Genomic DNA, 13,095 nt, shown 5'->3' with positions numbered 1-13,095 from the left:
AAGCCGGCTGGAGGACACCAAACTGATCCACTTTTCCACCATCCGTTGCTGCTACCTCTACATGCTCATGTGCCACCTAAACCATAATGCCACTTCCTTGTTCCTCCCAAGTGGCACCAAGTGGCAGGACCTGTTCGGTGTGGCTGGGGCACCCCAGTGGCTGAGTCTGTTCTCCAACATCATCCCATGAGCCACTGGGGACCCTCAGCTGTTGGCTGGGGAACCATTGCTATGGGTGTGTATGTGGTGAACTTCACAGACACCCCAGACTCCTGCCCTTTCTGTGGGCAGAGGTAGACCCTGGCGCATATGACCCTCGAGTGCACCAGGCTGCAGCCCCTCCATCTCCACCTCCAGAACCTCCTCCTGAGGTTCTGGTTGAATCTTACCCGCCAACTTTTTGTTTTTGGTCACCCCATCTGCAGCCCCACCAAGTCCTGGGACCTCCTGGTCAACCTTCTGGCCTGGTCAAGTAGGCCCTGTACTTGACCAGGAAGGAGGGTCTGGCCAGAAAGGTGCCCGAAGACTGTGGGGCCTCTCACTTGTCTGTGCATGTTTCCGGGCAAAGCACCAGTGGGCAGCATCCACTGGCTCCTTGGATGCCTTTGAGGAACAGTGGGTATGGTCCAGGGGGCTCTGTTCGGTGTCCCCTTCTGAGGAACTTCTTTTCACATTTTGAACCTTTGACCCCCACGTTACTCCTACCTTTTTCTTCCTTAGTTGTCCCACAAAAAAAAAGAAAAAAATAGCTGTATCTTTCAACCTTTGGCCCCACACAGTGGGGGGTATTAGTTAACTAGGTAGGCTTTAAGGGACACTATCTCTGGAAAATACAAATAGACAGGAGTTTCTGGTTGAACTTCACCCCTACCTTTTTATTTTTGGACATTCCATCTGCAGCCCCACCAAGCCCCGGGACCTCCTGGTCAACCTCCTCCTGGCCCTGGCCAAGTGGGCCCTGTACATGACCAGGAAGGAGGCTGTGGCCAGGAAGGAGCCCGGGGACTGTGGAACTGCATTCCTGTCATTCATCCATGCACATTTCTGGGTGGAGCACCATTGGGCAGTGTCCACCGGCTCCTTGGATGCCTTTGAGGACAGGTGGGTGTGGCCTGGGGGGCTCTGCTCAGTGTCCCCCTCAGGCACACTTATTGTCACATTTTGACTCTTTTACCCACATGACACTCCCACCCTGTTTTTGCCTTAGTTGTCCCAAGCATTTTGTTGTGTTATTCTTTCATTGGCCCCACACAGTAGGGGCCACTAGTTAGTCATTGCCTGGCTATGACCTGCTGCCACCTGTAACAGCATGTTTTCATGGCTGCACACTTGCCAGACCCGTCAGCAGAGGCATCTGCACCTGGGCCAGATGCCAGTGGGCTGTGGCTGCACAGTTGGCCTTTGTGCGACACTACTGCCATGTGTGCCGCCACCCTGCCATCTGGGCAGCTACCGGAAAGATGCAGATTGGAAGATGTTCTCAGCATGCTGGCCTGCTTTGAGCTGTCAAAGCATGTCTTTCTAGCCCCAAGTGGCCAGCAGGTCAGCCATGGGCCCGTCCCAGCATGGCTGGGTCCTGGATGCCAGCCCTGAGCAGGCTCCTCTACCTGGGTCCTGCCACTTGCCTCACTATCAGGAATTCTGGTGTTCCTTATTTAAAACTGCAAAATCTCTGATAAAAAAATCCTGAATTCACACTTTAAAACACCCCAAAATGCATATTTTTCCACAATTAAAACAAAAGACCACTATATAGATATATATAGAGAGAGAGAGAGCGAGAGAGAGAGAGAGATCAGTTAGGCAATGTTTTATTGATATATTTAAAATTTTACAGCAATTTAGATGCCTACCAGTGTTTCTATCATCATAATAAAATAAATTCTAAATATCTATATGTTTTGATGTTTGCTTTTGGTTTTCTTATCATAGAACAATTAGAGCTTTCGCTGACTTCTTCCCTAACTAGGATGTGAAGATAGATGCCCCAACAGTCACAAATCCTGCCAGAAGGTCTCATCCTGTCTGGCAGCTGGGCATACTGGGTGTGTGATGGGGGGATGTGGGGTTTGCAGGGGAGGAGTGAGAAGGGGTGTGGGGGGATGTGGTGGTGAGACATGGGGTGTGTAGGTAGGTGTGGGGGGATTGTGGGAGAACTGTGTGGGGGGAGCTGCTCAAGCGGGGTGGGCACATGTGTATTCATCTGGACACACCCCAGAGGTCTGAATTCAAGCTTCTGGAGAATTCTGGAAAATAAACAATAATAAATCAATTCAAGCTTTTGAAGATACAATATGTTTAAATAAAATAAAATATGTGCAAAATTAAAAATCCATGTATAGTAACACTACTACAAAATTTTAATCTGGGGATGTATGGAGAGAAATTTCTCACAGGACTATTGTAAGACGTCAGTCATTTTACATTTGTAACGTTTTGCCAGGGTGACCTTTAGGTCCATCATCTCCTTTAGTAGTCTAAAAAAATAGAGAAAAAAGTTGAAGTTAATGAAATTCACAGCATGGAAATTCACATGGAAGTGATAGCACTACAGACATCTGTGATAAAGGAAATAATTAAGTCTTCAGTGCCTGAAAGGAACTATACTGAGTATATGTGCTGTAAATAATTAACCCGAGAAAATGGTGATTATGGGAGCTTCCTTCATCTCTGATATGTGTTGCTCAAAATATATTCCAATATTAGGCACCTGAAGGAGGCATTCAGTAGTATATCAAACACATTGCCCAAGTTTCCACCCAATTAAAACATTAAGCAGGACTAACAAAAACAAGCAATTCTTGGCTTACTATATTTTTGAGCATGCACGTATTTGAGTCATTAAAATTCCTGTATCCACCTGAGGGTTTCTTTCAAATGCACTGCAATAAACTCTCGCACTGTGCTACATATATAGCTATAGTGTCTGTTATAAACTATATTTCAGTAACTTGATTCAATTCTCAAACACGTACACTCAGATATGTTAATAAATATCGGTTAAAAATACAAGAATGATATTTCAGGTACTGCCTGCTATGTAATAACAGGAGAGGTCACCATATTTTTTTTTAAACTAAACCAACTCTTTATTAAAAAAACTATTTACAGGCTACTACAACTCACCTAGGAGAGGGACAGAAGTTGCATATAAACCAGTATAAGTGATTTGAAGCTCGTCCAGATCTGTAATACAACTGAAGTTCAGTGCACATAAACCACTTTCAAAATGGCCAAAACTGGTTTAAGATAAACCTGCATGGATGTAGTATCAGATTTAACTGATTTAAGTTAAATCAGTTTATTAAGCTTCTGTCCTACTGTCTATTAAGCTTTTGATCCCCTCCAGATTCAATTTAACAATCAGTTCCCCAGCATCCCAGAATGCTTTGCACCTACCCCACATACCCCACCTTGCGGGGTGGGCGGACTAGGCTTGGCCCAAGGTGTCTGCTCCAGCCAAGTTGAGAGAAGTGCCCTAGGGCCCCCTAGCTTCTGGTCTGGACCACTGCAGGCATGTAGCTTCATTTATAGAATCCAGATGAATGACTATGCACTTGCTCATCGGTTCAATCTATGCAGCTTAGACTATTCTACAAAGATTGAATCAATACAGTCTCAGGCCGTCTGCCACATGCAGACATGAATTTTTGGTGCATACTCCAAACTCCTCTCAAGCATTGTGCTCCTCCCTTCAAGTTCCATGTAGGTTCCTACATCCTTTTGACAATTTTTCCTGTTGTTAAAATAATAAAAACATTGCAGCATGATAGGCCACAAAGTCCTTCAAGAATGCTGGTCTTCAAACCAATCCCCTGCTTGTGTTGTTCCTACTGTTGGATGACTTGCTTCTATCCGTCATTCCATTGGGCAGTGTCCTGTTTGTCCTCCATTTTGCTAATACACCTAGTTGCCAAGGCTGCAACTGAACTCCAACTAGCTTTGAGCATCAAGGACAATAAAAAGTCCTTTTTTAGATATGTGGGGAACTGGAGGAAAAGCAAGGGCAACACTGGACCCCTGCTGAACCAGATGGGACAACAGACAACTGACACCCAGGAAAAAGCCAACCAATTAAATGGGTACTTTGCGTCGGTCTTTCATCAGTCCCATGGGACACCCGTGCCCGCTACGGGACAGGGAGATCCAGGTGAGGGAGATCCCCTGCCCTCCATCAATGCTGACCTCATGAAGGAACACCTTGAGAGGCTGGATACCTTCAAGTCAGCCGGCCCTGACAATCTATACCCCAGGGTACTCAAGGAGCTGGCGAGCATCATAGCCCAGCCTCTGGCACGCATCTTTGAAAACTCCTGGTGCTCTGGTGTAGTGCCCGAAGACTGGAAAAAGGCCAATGTGGTGCCTATCTTCAAGAAAGGGAGGAAAGTAGATCCAGCAAACTATAGGCCTATCAGCCTGACCTCTATCCTGGGGAAGATCTTCGAAAAGTTTATTAAAGAGGCCATCCTTAATGGACTGGCCGATGCCAAAATCTTGAGGGATAGCCAACATGGGTTTGTTGTGGGTAGGTCTTGCTTGACCAATCTCATTTCCTTTTATGACCAGGTGACCTATCACCTGGACAAGGGAGAAGAGATTGATGTCATATATCTTGACTTCAAAAAAGCCTTCAATCTGGTATCCTATGATCACCTCTTGGCAAAACTGGCCAATTGTGGCCTTGGGTCCACCAAGATCCGTTGGCTGGGAAATTGGCTCCATGGTCAGACCCAGAGAGTAGTAACTGACAAAAATCAATCATCATGGTGCCCTGTGACCAGTGGGGTCCCCCAAGGCTCTGTCCTTGGACACATATTGTTCAACATCTTCATTAATGATATGGACGTGGGAGTCAGAAGCAGACTGGCCAAGTTCGCCAATGACACCAAACTTTGGGGCAAAGCATCCACACCAGAAGACAGGGGGGCGATGCAGGCTGACCTGGACAGGCTCGGCAAATGGGCGGACAAGAACCTGATGGTGTTTAACACTGAAAAATGCAAGGTTCTCCACCTTGGGAGGAAAAACCTGCAGCATCCTTATAGGCTCAGCAGTGCTACGCTGGCTAGTACTACGGAAGAAAGAGATTTGGGGGTCATCATTGACCACAAGATGAACATGAGCCTGCAATGCAATTCTGCAGCTAGTAAAGCGAGCAGAACACTGGCTTGCATCTATAGATGCTTCTCAAGCAAATCCTGGGATGTCATTCTCCCCTTATACTTGGCCTTAGTGAGGCCGCAGCTGGAGTACTGCATCCAGTTTTGGGCTCCACAATTCAAAAAGGATGTGGATAAGCTTGAGAGAGTCCAGAGAAGAGCCACGTGCATGATCAGAGGTCAGGAAAACAGACCTTACGACAACAGGCTGAGAGCCCTGGGGCTCTTTAGCCTGGAAAAGCGCAGGCTCAGGGGTGATCTGATGGCCACCTATAAGTTTATCAGGGGGGAATGTTTGTTCGCCAGAGCACCCCAAAGGATGACGAGTTCGAATGGTTATAAACTACTGGAAGACCGTTTCAGGCTGGACATAAGGAAGAATTTCTTTACTGTCCGAGCCCCCAAGGTTTGGAACAGCCTGCCATCAGAGGTGGTTCAAGCACCTTCATTGAACACCTTCAAGAGTAAATTGGATGCTTATCTTGCTGGAATCCTATGACCCCAGCTGACTCCCTGCCCTTCGGGCGGGGAGCTGGACTTGATCTTTCAAAGTCCCTTCCAGCCCTAATGTCTATGAAATGTATGAAATCTTCCAACACTTTTATCTCAGTGCATCTCATGGCTAAGGTTCTTTCTAAGTACTTCTGTTCTTGGCCATGTCTGTCTCTGTCCCCAGTTGTCTTTAATTCTGTATCTGCTGCTGTCCGGGGTAATTACCTGCTTTGTATTATCTGGGTCTGCTGTAGTTTAGACTATTATCCTTTGCTATTGTTTTATGGCTGATCAGGATCAGATTTGGCCACCAATGTATATTGGCCTGAGGTCCTTGGTTTCTTTGTTATAGCAAGCTGCCAGTCTGGCATGGCATTGTCCTAACAGCTTCTGTGCCTTGTCTGTCATTTTGCTAGGCAGCCACAGACTCTATGTCACTGTAAAAAGAGTTTTAGATCTCTAATGCTGAGTACATCTGAAAATCCCTCCTCAATACACGTTCTGAAGCCACCACACTTCTTTCAGAGAACATGTTCTCAAGCAACCTCATTTTTCAGATAAAAGACAACAGCCAACCAAAGAATCATGCTTCTTCCTATTAAGACGAGTAGAACTGAAAGATTAGAGAAAAATATTTTATATTTTCTTAAGTTTGTTTCCTTTGTGTACTTACTACCATAGTGTAAACAGTTATTATGGCATCTTTGCCTAGAAAATCTGTTTTCCCTACTTATGTGTGTTTTCTAAGCAGTGAAAGCACAGAAAATCAATTTTAAAACACAGGAAAACAGAACAGAAAACTACATAACCTAGTTGAAGTAGGCAATGCACCTGAAAGTATTTCACATTTTGAAATGAGATTTCATGTTGTTAGTGTCCTTTAGAGACTATGATCTCCAAGTCTTCCCAATCCAAAGAACCATCAGAAGGACAGTCAAGAAAACTAAAATCAATTAAAAATGTAAGTAATATTAGGGATGACTTCAAATACATTGCTGTCTTTTTGCCTATTGTAAACAGAATTTTCCTAGTAACCTTAAGACCTTGGAGTTTACATTCTTGGGGAGTCCAAATTATTTGAGAGAAAAGGTTCTATCTTTAGTTATGTTTTCTACTTTTATAATCCTAGTCCACAACTACAGTCAATTTCATTTCTTTTAAGTAGAAAGATGTGTTATTTCTGAATTGCTAGCATGGAGTCTAAAAGTTCATCCATTATTAAAAATCTGTTTTCACTGTGGTTGAGCCCAAACCTAATGCACTAGGCAAGGTTGTGCTTGGCAGGATTCCCTTCAGGCTGCCCCAGTTCAAAATGAACAGTGAAACAGAAAACCCAACCAGAAATGTTTCCCAGGAAAAGCAAACTATCAAGAAGAATTAGGGGAAATCTTGTGAGAAATCATGCTGAAAATTATACACTATTTTTCTTAACATGGTAGTGGAATTGTAGATTTCAAGATCATTACTACAGCTACATTGTCAAACGGGTTTTCTCCTGCATGCAAACTGTTTATTCACCAAGTGAAAGACTAGGAAGTTTAGCAAGTTGTATGCTTAAATGAAAAGGTCAAACACTAATCTCAAATCTGAACCTTTCCCAAGGTTCTTTTCCTTTCTTTTCCTTTCCCCCAAATCAATATCAAGAGACCTTCAATGTCTGAAGATATCTGATCAAAGTCAAGTTAAGACACTTTCCAGAAAGCTGTCTTCCCATGCCAGACCGCTCTTTTCTTGCAGAGCCCCACTGGAGTCAATGAGACACTAAATGGGGTCTGGTGGGGGGCTGGTGAGGGGGGCACCAGTCCCGGACACCAATTTAGGAGGGGCACCAATATCATTCCCCATCCCCATGGAGTCCATGCCCAGACAGCAAGAGCAGCCCCACAGCATAGCTCTTGCAACAACAGCAGCAGCTGCTGCTGCTTTAAGAGCAAGAACCAGAGGAGACAGAGCATGGAGCAGCAGTGATGGTGGCAACAACATCAGTACAGTTGGGAACTGTTTTGGACTTCCCAAAATACCTAAAACAAATCATTCAATGAATTATTCCAATCAAAACAGTTCATTTTGATCAAGCATGGGTAAGACATTTGCAAACCCCTCTGCCCTGTTCTCAAAACCACGTTCCCCTCTGCTGTTGCCCAGCTCTCCCGAAGGGTTTGCTACACCTCTGTTCAGGATTAATCCTTTAAATTTTTTGTCAGCCCACTTTGTCTCTGGTACTGCTCATGCTTCAGGGTCCATCCACATGGAATTCATAGCAAGACCAAGTCCTGGATACTTAATTGTACAGTAGCAAGAAAATAATTGGTTTCGGTTTTTTGCTTATTTTATCATTGTGCTTTTGTTTACAATTATCTGTCTCAGAAGCTACACTTAGAATTATACAGACTTATTATCACAGCCAAACAAAACAGTGAATACATAATATCAGATGACTCGGCCCTGTTTTAATGCACATCTTGTACCTCACCTGCCATACAAATGGCAATTAATAATAATAGGTTTATTTCTCCCTTGAAGAAGAAATACAGTTTTTTTATATTATTAGTAAGAATATCATTTATTTTAACTAAAAAAGTTATTACAATCTAGTGAGTTTATCTTTTTCATGTTACTATTTCAGTATTTAAATAGCTGCTACTACTTCAGGATTTTAATCCCCACAAACATTTGGAAATTTATCATCATAACATGCCAGTGAGATAGGGGAGGATTACTGATCCCAGTTAAAACCTGGATAGCTGATGCACAGACAGGTTAAGCCCACTGCCAAAAGGCTACAGGAAAATAGAAGTCTACTGCCAAATGGAACTCCTTTCAGGATCAAGGTCTACGTGACCTGCCATTCTGGAAGTCTGCAGCTGAGCCAGGTTTGCTGAGACCCTATATAGTTTCTTAATCACAGTCCCATCCTTCCAGTTTGAACAAGAAATAGACTGTCTGATTTTTATATCTGCAGCTCATCAACTAGCACAATGCCTTGGTTGCAAACACCTTTGGATATTACTTGATCAAAATGAACTGTTTTGATTGGAATAATTTATTGAATGATTTGTTTTAGGTATTTTTTTAAACTAAGTCCGAGACAATTTTGACTCAATGGTATTCCTTAAATAAAAATACTGCCTCTGTATTTGACAGTTGGTAGGACAAAATAAATTCCATTCATATTTAATGTTTACTAACTTAAAATGCTATTTTAAAAGTGACACAAAATACTAATAGCCCAGTTTCAGCTGAGACTTGACTTTCAACTGTTCTGTGTACCTGGCATCAAGGCATTTTGGCTGAGGAGCATAGAAAAGTATCAACTCCTATTGTCCTCTGTAACCTAGTAAGCAAGCATTCTTACAATGTGGCCTAAATCATTTTGAAATAGGTTGCCGGTCTCTGAATTATGGAGCCAAGCCAAATCATGTACTATCATGTCTTCTGAAATCCCCAGGATCTTCAACCATAAACTTTTTCTATAGGGTATCTAACAGCAATAAGTTCGTGTCTAGAGCTCAGTCCAGCTTTCACTGAAGCTGATGGCACAATTCCTATCAACATCAATAGGAAAAAGAATGTGCTTAGGGTGTAATGTGCAACCCTCTTATACATTATATTACTCCCATAATACATCTTATTTCCTAGTGAAAGAAAAAAAATGAAAAAGCCATCGGTACACCACACGTGCAATAAATATTCTGTTGATAAAAATAAAATCCAGGCTGGCAGCAAGAGAAACTAGAGGGATTTTGCAATGAAGTAAATTCTTACCTAAAATGCAGCTGCAAATAAAACATATGGGGTGGGGAGAGGAGTATATGGCATGCCAGAAAAAGTTGTCCTGAGAAAAGCTTGTTGATAAATCAGGATTTGCTGAATGGGGTACAACACAAGATGAGTAAATATATTGGAACAGGGAGTGGAAGTGGGTCCATGGAGGATTCATCCCCTCAAATTTAAGGGCTTAAAGAGTGACAGGCTGCTGAACTTTGACAGTCTTAATATTATTAAACACCTTGAATACCCATGAACGTTACTGTTTAGAAATTATACACTTTCACAATAAACAAAGTGCTTGTGACTTTACACATGCTATAAACTAAAACAGAAAGGATCCAATTACATAAGGAATTGTTTCCAAAGTAAAAAGCCCTCGCAGATGTCTTTTCAGTATATATCATACATAGATTTTACATCTGCCAGGAAAATATCAGTTTCTAGTAATACTTATTTGCCTGGGGTTCTGAAACAGCATTCATCTTTATTACAGGCCCAATCCAGTGAGGTACAGGAACCCACAACTTCCTCAGAAATTAAAAGGAGGTTTTTCAGAACCTCATAAGTTCTTGGTTTCTTACAGGACCTGTCCTAACTAGTACAATAAAAGAAAAATTAAATTAAATCAGGGGAAACAGATTCTGTGCTAGAAAGCAAGCGGCAGCAGATCAAGGTAAGGCATACAATAGAAAACAGAGGCTGAAATCCCAGCTGTATCATCACAGATTCAAAAAACCCTTTAGATCAGTGCAGGTGTGTCTACATGTGCAATTAATGAGACTGAATACGCGTGCCTACAAGTGCAATTAATGCAACAAATTGTGCTGGAGTAAATTAATCTAGACGTTACCATCTACACATGGATTTACTCTGCCATCGGATAGTACTTGTGTCTGACAGAACTGTCCGACGGTGCAGTAAATGAATCTACACCAGCCTAATTGCTGTGCACATGTAGACAATGATGCTTTACAGAGCAGCAAATTAGCCTAAAGCATACATGTAGACATGACCTGCTTTTATTACATGTGCAACCATTAAACTTAGTTCTACTAAGATGTTCCAGACAATTTAAATTAAATTAAATGCAAGGGTGACTGAAATGGGTAAACTGCATCTCAGTCCTACTTATCCTCAGAGATATTATAACATGTTTCTGAAGGCTTTTGGTCAGAGTTAAAAGCCATTTAACTGCATTTTGTAGCACAATTTAAATAGCAAAGCAATTTTACATACAGAGGAATTAACTAGTGTAGGATTCAGTTAAATAATTACTTAATTTTTAAAAAGCTTTAAAAAAAGGTGCTTCTAACCAATAACACAACTAATCATAGGACATATTGAATGATATTTTCAAAAGTGCGTGGCCCTGTTCTGTTTTTCCAGTGAAGTCTCTGGCAAAACTCCCACAGACTCCAGTCGCAACAAAGTAAACTAAGACTGTGCGCTTTGAAAATTCTACCTATATTTGATACATGTCAGACAGAACCATGAGGTTTATAAGAACATTTGGTCAATATAGGAATTCTTCCAATATATTATTCTCAACAGATTGCAGAAAATAAAGTAAGATTTTGCTATAGTAGTGAAGCAGCAGCCACAGCAGGAGGAAAGCTTGTTGCTGTAGTCAAAGGAAAGCAGGAGCTGGAGCTGTGCAGAAAAGTGGAGACAAAGATAGTGATGGGGTAAAGGGGTGAGGGCCACAATAGCAATAAAGGAAGATTGGTATCAGTGGAAGCAAGTTGATGCTGTCAAATCCTGAAATAGATATACTTAGGAAATTTTGCACACACGTTTTGCCTCCTTTCGTCTAGAATTCTTTCCTCAGATTTTTGCTCCTTAGGTAAATTCAACACAACGGGAATTTTTAAAATTAAAATCAAATTATTGATATTTCAAGCTACATTATGAAGTGCACCATTTTCAAAGGACAGATTGTCCCTCAAAATGGACATTTTTTGGCTGGAAAGAAAGGCCCATTGTGAGCAAACAAGTGACATATTGAGCAAACAACTCAAAAAGTGTGGAAATTTAGGGAGCAAATAGGCCCCATTTTCAAGATTTTTTTTTTTAAATGCAAATGCAATTTTGCAAAGAAAATGCAAAAATATTCCAATTTTCAGTGTTTTACTTTTTGGAGTAGATGTTCCACACATCTCTGGGACAGCAGCAGAAAGGATCAGAATCAGTGGCGGAAGACAAACACAGGAGGAAAAAATTAGGGAAGAGTCTCAGCCCCCAGTACACATTACACTTAATCACATCTTAAGTTGTTACCCAGCCACATGTTAAAACAGTTAATGGTGTTATAAAACAAGACATAAACCAAAACGTTATTCAACAAAAACTGTGTAATAACTTTGTGGCTTGTTCCTATGATGCCTTTTATTGAATGTGTGGCCAGGTACACCCCCACAGGTGGGGACCCCATCAGCTGAGGGGGCTCCCAGCTGCAGGGGCTTTCTACTTGCCAATGCAGGGGAAAACTGGGATCATGATCCTGGACTCCCCCTGCAGCAGCAATAAGGTGTGATGGGATCTAATGCTAGATCCCACAATCACTCCTCCTGCCATGCACATGTGGCATGTCAAGAAGCACAATTGTATAGATCACACATCATTGTGTAGATCACACATCAGATCCTATCATGCTTTTACCTGCACGTCTCGCAGGAGCCTTAAAGAAAGAAAAGGGAGGACAGGAGCAGAAAGGAGTCAGAATTTGTGGAGGATTGGGACTAAGATCTCGTACAAGTATTTCTTACACACACACAGAAAGCAAATTTTGACTAACAGAACTATAATTCTAGCACTGTAGTTAGTGATGTCACTAATGGAATTGTAACGCAGTATAAATTATAAAGCTATAAATACAGTTGCCTGGTTACTTATTTTATATTCAAATACAGAATGCAAAACACATTTATGAAAAAGAGAAGTTTCTTCATCCTCCTTTTTTTTTTTCCATTTCCTTTCTCTGCTGTCTTGTTTCCAAAATTTTAAAGAATTTTTTTATGAGCTTCATGTCCATTATGGATTGAATACATGTGCAGAGCAGATTTTTACTCCTGCTTTAGAAGTCTGTTAAGAAAATGTTTAAAGTCATCATACACCAAAAAACCAAATTTCATACTGCAAAAATTAGGTGTAAAATTAACAAGTGTTAACTGAAGTATTTTCAATTCTACACAGGACTTTTGTATTTGCTGAGCTTAATTTCAAAATTAAGTGCCAGTTGTACAAACAACAACTGGACTTTCATCTGGAAAACACATTGGAACAAGTTTTCTAAAGCAAGCACCCACAATGGGTATTTATTGCAATGTTTTATTTCTGTCTCAGCTTATAATTGATCCAGTGAGCAAGAGGCTAATATTTAACAGAAATCAACTACTTACCCTTTTAAAGTAATGATACTTAACATGAAGCTGCATTGTTTTACTATAAAGTATTGTTACTTGATATAAATAGAAAATTGTTTTAAATTCCTCAAAAACATGTTTTATTCAGTGGCCATTTGTAGCCTCTAATAGCCAAATATGTTTGAGTTACTTTTCACAAACTTTATACCATTGATGGAAAGGTCATTAACAATCCCGTCTTTTCACGTATTAGTGAATGATTATGAACTACAGCTGAAATAATTAAATTTAGTAGCACTGCAACTTTACAT

General features: G+C 41.4%; 1 long non-coding RNA gene across 1 annotated transcript in view; it reads right to left on the bottom strand.

Moving 5' to 3' along the window:
* Positions 1-1,795: 1,795 nt before the first annotated feature.
* The window catches only part of LOC132250384 (uncharacterized), a 228,995-nt gene continuing 217,695 nt past the window's right edge, over positions 1,796-13,095 (bottom strand). Inside the window, exon 6 of the long non-coding RNA XR_009462082.1 lies at positions 1,796-2,477. This is a non-coding gene — a long non-coding RNA (uncharacterized LOC132250384). The remainder of the gene's footprint in view (positions 2,478-13,095) is intronic.

This window comes from Alligator mississippiensis, chromosome 4 (assembly GCF_030867095.1).
Source record: "Alligator mississippiensis isolate rAllMis1 chromosome 4, rAllMis1, whole genome shotgun sequence".
NCBI lineage: Eukaryota > Metazoa > Chordata > Crocodylia > Alligatoridae > Alligator > Alligator mississippiensis.
This window is presented reverse-complemented; position numbering and strand designations above follow the sequence as displayed.